This window comes from Salvelinus fontinalis, chromosome 7 (assembly GCF_029448725.1).
Source record: "Salvelinus fontinalis isolate EN_2023a chromosome 7, ASM2944872v1, whole genome shotgun sequence".
Classification (NCBI taxonomy): domain Eukaryota; kingdom Metazoa; phylum Chordata; class Actinopteri; order Salmoniformes; family Salmonidae; genus Salvelinus; species Salvelinus fontinalis.
This window is the reverse complement of record NC_074671.1, coordinates 35,254,909-35,262,306: the sequence shown is the minus strand read 5'-3', so window position 1 is coordinate 35,262,306 and position 7,398 is coordinate 35,254,909. Positions and strand designations below refer to the sequence as shown.

Below are 7,398 nucleotides of genomic sequence, written 5' to 3'. Positions count from 1 at the left end.
TAGAAACACCCAAAACCAACAAAACACAAACATTCCCCATGTCACACCCTGACCTAACTAAAATAATAAAGAAAACAAAGAATACTAAGGCCAGGGCGTGACAATAGAAGGTGTGACATGATGGATAGGCTGCATTTGAGAGTTGACCGTTGTAGTAGGGAAAAAACATTGTCACTAAATAAAGGTGTCTGTCTCAGATCGTTTATACTGGGAAAGAGTTAACTGTCTCTTGGGCTGTGTCCCAAATGACACCCTATTCCCTATATCGCAACCTCATTTTGACTAGAGCCCTACGGAACTGGTTTAAAGTAGTACATTAATAGGGTGCCATTTGGGACAGATCCTGTCTCTGGTAATGAAGGAGTAATTCAGGCAGCCCAGACCAGGGTAATGAAAATGACCATCCTCCCTGGTAATGCATATGGTCTAATTTAGTAGCCATGATTCTTGTTCTGTCCAACGTGCTTGGTATTTACTATCTGTGTTATTATTGTCCGAATGCCAGACTGCAGTAATGCAATATTAAACCAATGAAACATGAGCACTCGGTCACAGAGAGAGAGCCCTCTCATCGACAGATTTTGTTCAGTAAATCACAAGGTCAGGCTGAAAACAGATATTCTGCTCTTCTCTCTGTTTGTTCCCCAGCAAAACGTTTATAGAATAGAAATGTAAAGGCTGTCACGTCCTGACCATAGTTCTTATGTGTGTTGCTTGTTTTAGTGTTGGTCAGGACGTGAGCTGGGTGGGCATTCTATGTTGTGTGTCTAGTTTGTCTGTTTCTGTGTTCAGCCTAATATGGTTCTCAATCAGAGGCAGCTGTCAATCGTTGTCCCTGATTGAGAATCATATATAGGTGGCTTGTTTTGTGTTGGGGATTGTGGGTGGTTGTCTTCTGTCTTTGTGTTCTGCAACAGATAGGACTGTCTCGGTTTTCACATTTGTTATTTTGTATTTTGTATAGTGTTCACGTTATTGTCTCTTCTTTATTAAATCATGTTGAACACTAGCCGCGCTGCATTTTGGTCCTCTCCTTCACCCCAGGAAGAAAGCCGTTACAAAGGCCTTGAGGATTGACCCCCCCCTTCCCCTCCTTCCATCCATCCTTCACTCCCAACCTCCTTCACCCACCGTAACCCAACGGCCCTTCATCTCTCCATGAAAAAAATATGGGAAAAGGGAGAGCCACAGGAGAGATAAAATAAAATGTTTTTAGTCTCCTGCGCCTGTTATGAATATATGTCATTCTTCAATAACACAAACTCCAAAGCAAATCAGGGGGAGAAAAATGTGTTTATTTGAGAAACACAAATCATAGATGTTATGATGGGACGTAGATGTTCAGTCTCCCCTGTCCTCAGCTTTTCTCCACTGAACGAAGGAACAGGATGCCATTGATAACCCCCCACCCTAGCATGGGATTGACCAATCAGAAGTCCTTGCAGTATGACTGGCAAATGGCCAAATAACAAGTATGCTGCTCCCGACTCAATGCACAGAACGTAGCACACGTAGCTCGGAGTTCAGGAGTGACATTCCACAGATTCTAAACAGATGTTGAGCTGAGACCCAACTCCTATTTACATTGACAATTCCCTATTGACCATTAGTACTATATTTAGTTTAGTACTCTTGTCCTCTCATCCTCTGCGTTGTGTATTTATCTTGAAAATATTCTTCTACGCCGAATACAACAACTGTAGACCTAACAGTGAAATGCTTACTTGCAAGCCACTAACCAACAATGCAGTTTAAAAAATACAAATAAGAAATAAAAGGAACAAGTAATTAAAGAGCAGCAGTAAAATAACAATACCGAGACTATATACAGGGGGTACAGAGTCAATGTGTGGGGGCACCGGTTAGTCGAGGTAATATGTACATGTAGGTCGAGTTATTAAAGTGACTGTGCATAGATAATAGCAGAGAGTAGGAGCTGCGTAAAAGAGGGGATGGGTGGGGGGGGGGCAATGCAAATAGTCTCGGTAGCCATTTGATTAGATGTTCAGGAGTCTTATGGCTTGGGGGTAGAAGCTGTTAAGAAGCCTCTTGGACCTAGACTTGGCGGTCTGGTGACGCTCTATGACTAGGGTGGCTGGAGTGTTTGACCATTTTTAGGGCCTTCCGCTGACACCGCCTGGTATAGAGGTCCTGGATGGCAGGAAGCTTGTACTGGGCCATACACACTACCCTCTGTAGTGCCTTGAGGTCGGAGGCCGAGCAGTTGCCATACCAGGCAGTGATGCAACCAGTCAGGATGCTCTCGATGGTGCAGTTGTAGAACCTTTTGAGGATCTGAGGATCCATGCCAAATGTATGATGTTAGTCTAAGTCCTTTAAATTAAGTAGGATGCATTTCCAGGTGAACATTACAATAAGTGTGTAAGCTCCAGAGTGGCTATGTGGCTAACTGCATCACAAAACAGCATTATTCCATACCGTTTACATAAACTGTGTCCCAAATGACTCCCTATTCCATTTTAACCAGGGCCCATAGGGTAGTGGCTACTAGTAATGAGTAATTAGTGCTTTTTGAGGCCAGTTCGGTTCGATTCTTAAAAAAGAATTACTGTTTCCGATTTGATTAGACATTAAATGCACTATGCATAATATGGGTTGAACGCTGTAACAGAATAAAACAATTAACACAATTCCATGATGGTAGAGACTACCCATTAGTGCTTATCACTTATTAACCATCTACTATACACATTATTTTACTTTAATAAAATATTCATTTTTTTAAACTTTATTTAATTCCAAGTCATAATCTCATCTCTATAGACCTGCTGCCTATGCTGTCTGACAAAATCACTATTTTAGTAGTTCTTCAAAGTAAACAAGGCTATCACTGCTGAATACAAACTATCAATAACTTAGATAATGAATGTTCAGGTAGCAATACCTCACAAAGCAACTGCTTTTGATCCCTCTTGATTGCACGTTCTCTCTTCTCTCCGTCTGCTGAATTTTTATCATGGATTCAATTGAGATTTTGTGTCACTGGCCTACACACAATACCCCATAATACAATTTATATATTTTTGGGAAATCTTGACAGATAATAAAATTTTTAAAGCTGAAATAATAACCTAAAATACAAGGCCAAATATACACTGGAGTTGCTTATCAAGACAACATTGAAAGTTCCTGAGTGGCCTAGTTACAATTTTGACTTAAATCGGCTTGAACATATATGGCAAGACTTGAAAATGTCTGTCTAACAATGAACATCAACCAACTTGACCAAGCTGAATAATTTTTTTAAATAATAATGTGCAAATATTGTATAATCCAGGTGTGTAAAGCTCTTAGAGACTTAGCCAGAAATACGCACATCTGTAGTCACTGCCAAAGTTGATTCTAATATGTATTGACTCAGAGATGTGAGCCCTGGGGGAACCCAGTAGTAAGAGTACATGATGCAGACACAGATTCGCTCCATGTCACCTGGTGGGAGCGGCCTGCCAGGTAGGATGCAATCCAAGAGTGTGCAGAGCCTGAGACGCCCAGCCCTGAGAGGGTGGAGAGGAGGACATGATGGTTCAGACTGTCGAAGGCAGTGGATTGATCTAGGAGGATGAGAACAGAGGAGAGAGAGTCAGCTATGGCAGTACAGAGAGCCTCCGTGACACAGAGAAGAGCAGTCTCGGTTGACTGACCGGTCTTGAAGCCTGACTGGTTAGGGTCAAGAAGATCATTCTGAAAGAGACAGCGAGAGGGTTGGTCAGAGACAGCACAATCAAGTGTTTTGGAAATAAAAGAAAAGGGATAGTGGTCTGTAATGTTTTACCTCAGAGAGGAGTCGAGTGTTGGTTCCTTGAGGAAGGGAGCAACTCGGGCTATTTTGAAAACAGAATTCAGCCAGTGGTTAGGGATGAGTTGATGAGGAACGTGAGGAATGGTGATGGGTCGAGTGGGCAGGTTGTTGGGTAGCCGGACCTCACTCGTCACAGGATTTCATCTGGAGAGAGAGGGGAGAAAAAGGTCAAGGCGTAGGGTCGTTCTGTGTGAGTGGGACCAGTGGACTCAATTGCCTGAGTGAATAAGGAGTGGATGTCGTCAACCTTCTTTTCAAAGTGGTTGACAAAGTCGTCTGCAGAGAGGGAGGAGGGAGGGGGAGTGGTGGAGAATTAAGGAGGGAGGAGAAGGTAGAAAATAGTTGCCTAGGGTTATAGCCCGAAGCTTGAAATTAAGAGTCATAGAAAGTGGTTTTAGCAGTGTATAGGAAGAGAAGGTAGAGAGGAGGGAGTGAAAAGATGATAGGTCCTCTGGAAGTTTAGTTTTCCTTCATTTTCGTTCAGCTGCCCGCAGCCCTGTTCTGTAAGCTCGCAATGAGTCCACTCAACCACAGAGCAGGAGGGGAGGACCAAGTCGGCTAGGAGGAAAGGGGACAGTGTGAGTCGTAGGATGCAGAAAGTGAGGAGAGTAGGGTCGAAGAGGCGGAATCAGGAGACAGGAGGGGAAATGATTTAGCAGAAGGGAGAGATGATAGCATAGAAGAGGAGAGAGTAGTGGGATCGAGAGAGTGAAGATTGTGACGGCGCATGACCATCTGGGTAAGGGCTGAGTGGCTTCTGTTGGAGGAAAGGGAGACAGAAAAGGAAACAAAGTAATGATCAAAGACCTGGAATGGGGTTGCAGTGAGATTAGTGGTAAAGATGAGGTAAAGCGTATTGCCCGCCGTATGAGTTGGAGGGGATTGGGAAAGGGTGAGGTCAAAAGAGGCAAGGAGGGGAAAGAGAGAGTTGGAAAGAAATGAATCGAAGGCAGACGTCGGGAGGTTGGTGTCACCAAGTACAAAGAGCAGTGAGTTATCATCAGGAAATTAGCTTTACAAGGTGTCAAGCTCATTGAGGAACTCTCTAAGGGCACCGTGTGGACAATAGATGACAACAATGTTAAGCTTGAGTGGACAAGTTACAGCGACAGCATGGAATTCAAATGAGGAGATTGACAGGTGAGTGAGGGTGTAAAATAGAACATCTAAATTTAGGAGAAATGAGTAGCGCTGTGCCACCACCGCGATGACCAGATGCTCTCGGACTATGAGAGAACATTTAGTCGGATGAAGAGAGAGCAGCTGGAGTAGCAGGGTTCTCTGGGGTGATCCATGTCTCTGTCGAGGCCAAAAGTCAATGGACTAAAGGGCAGCATAGGGTGAGATGAACGTTGCGATCTTGATACAGATCCGGCAGTTCCAAATTCCACATGGGTTGTGTGCGCCTTGTACACTAAATTAGAAGGGTGTGCAGCCAAGGGGTGGGGAGAATCTGTAAAGCCTACAGGGAGAGGAGCGAACAGGAATAGAAAACACACACATAGTTGCCAAAGCTACAAAAGAGCATAACGAGAATCTGAAAATAACTAAGATACTCAAGTGAAAGAGTGTGGAGCCTTTCCTCTCCTCGAATAAGTCGGCAGAACCGTCTTTGTTTCAGCGGTGGTCTTAGTTTCACTATGAGACCACCGCTGACACAACTGCCTCTTACAGCTGCCGCTGAGAAAACAGGGAAGATTGGAGTACTGAGACTAATTGCCTTTGCAGAGGCGAAGAGCATACCTCCTGGTACTAATTGCTGGTACTAATTGCTGATTGCCTAAAATACAAGCGCTGATGACCAAAACAACAACAGTCACAAATTGCCCTGCCCCTTAATCCTGGTTCATGTGTCAACAATCATCTGCAAGTTATGAGCAGTCAGCAGTTCACACACCAAGTAGGCTACTGGGAAGACAACCAGGACTTAAAGTAGATGGCCCTAGCGATCACTCCTGGAGATATCAGGAGTCCTGTAGCTATAGAATGAAGCACAGAATAAAGAATAATCTCCTCTCCCTCTCCTCATACATCATATTAATAACAGTCCTGTGAAGACTGACAGAAAACTCTACTGGGGGCATCTTCAAACAGAGTTGTGAGTCTAAAGTAAAGCCCTAATTATCCCTCCTCTAACAGGCGTACGTTCCTCCACCCACGCACACACACACACACACACACACAGTCCTCGACACCCGTCCTCCAAGATAAGAGGACACTGCGGGGGAACGAGAGGGAAGACGGGGAGAAGTTGACTCTGTTTAATCAGGGATTAAGAGAGAACGTGAGAAGAGAGAGACAGAGAGCGAGAGAGAGTGAGTGTGTGCTTGGGTGTATTAGGTCGAGACATTTCTTAACATTTAAAGGGTTTTCTGTCATTCATAAAATTCTACTTGAATTCACAATGGAGTTGTGCTGCAGCTAGCAACGGTTTGGAAATATCAGCTTGCTTACCTTTCAGATGGTGTACCCCAATTCCACCTCGCAAAGTTTGCATTTCCTTTTCATTTAACTTATTAAAGTATTGCCATATATCGTATTGCTGTCGCTTGCCTTTTTCTGCCATTTTTTCAACTGCTAACGACGATGTCATAGTGGTGGAGAGTTGACTCCAAAATTATTCCATCAGTGTTTGCACGTAAACTCCCGATGTCGACTCTCATTTCTCTGTGTCAAGATTCGATTCCGCTAGGAATTGACTCCTAAGATTCAGTATTTTTGGAATAGAGGAGACTACGTTTGAGAAAACAAACATTTGCATCTTTCATAGCGAGCTAGCAAGGGGTGGAGAGAAAGTGGAGGGGCACAGTGTAGGCAGGTCGGCCACCAGGCAGACAATCAGAACCGTGCACTAGGCCTATCTATCGGCAATAAAAAGCTTTAACCCGAAATGTTATTCTTTATGTCGCAATTTCTTGGCATGCAGTGTTTCCCAACTTCAGTAAAGCAGGGCCTATCATTAATGAATAGGCTAGGATATTGAGAAGAAAGATGCAACACTTCACTCTCACTCTGCCACATACAGTATCTGCTTATGTGCATGGGTTTGCATCACACTGTTCACAGAATGGTAGCACCAAAACAGCAGAGAAGTTGAGCCTCAAACTTCAACACGTTTAGTTGTTGTGGAAATGTACCCATTCTGCTGTTTATTTTCTGCAGCTAAAATTGTAATTATATGTTTTTTAAATTACGTTTTTTCTTTCAACATTAAGATCACAATGTCACACCCCTAGTCGAGAGAGAGACAGAAAGAGAGCAAGTAACATGAATCTGTGGGTGAGAATGAGCTGAGTGACAACCAGTAGGATTAACTTCTTAAAGTGTAATTGCACTGGAAATCAGGGTATTGTCAGAAGGGAGATGAGCGGGATATAACAGAGAGAGGAGACGGATATGCCACAGAGGAGGGGAGGGGAATGGAAAACAATAGAGAATGGATATACGTGGAGGAAATGAGGGGAGATGGAAAAGAGCATTGGATGGACACAACAGACTGGTTGGGGTATACATGGGGTTTATGGGAGGAAGGAAGCTGGTATGAGCTAAGCCTCACATGAACAATGCCCAAGGCAAGG

The 7,398-nt window shown here is 43.8% G+C and overlaps 1 long non-coding RNA gene across 1 annotated transcript; it reads right to left on the bottom strand.

Annotated features, from left to right (window-relative positions):
* Window positions 1-1,274: 1,274 nt before the first annotated feature.
* Window positions 1,275-6,808, bottom strand: LOC129859453 (uncharacterized). Its single transcript, XR_008760167.1, has 4 exons — window positions 6,275-6,808; window positions 3,794-3,964; window positions 3,663-3,702; window positions 1,275-3,572 (listed from the first exon to the last, which is right to left on the bottom strand). It is a non-coding gene; the product is annotated as an uncharacterized LOC129859453 (long non-coding RNA).
* Window positions 6,809-7,398: the final 590 nt, after the last annotated feature.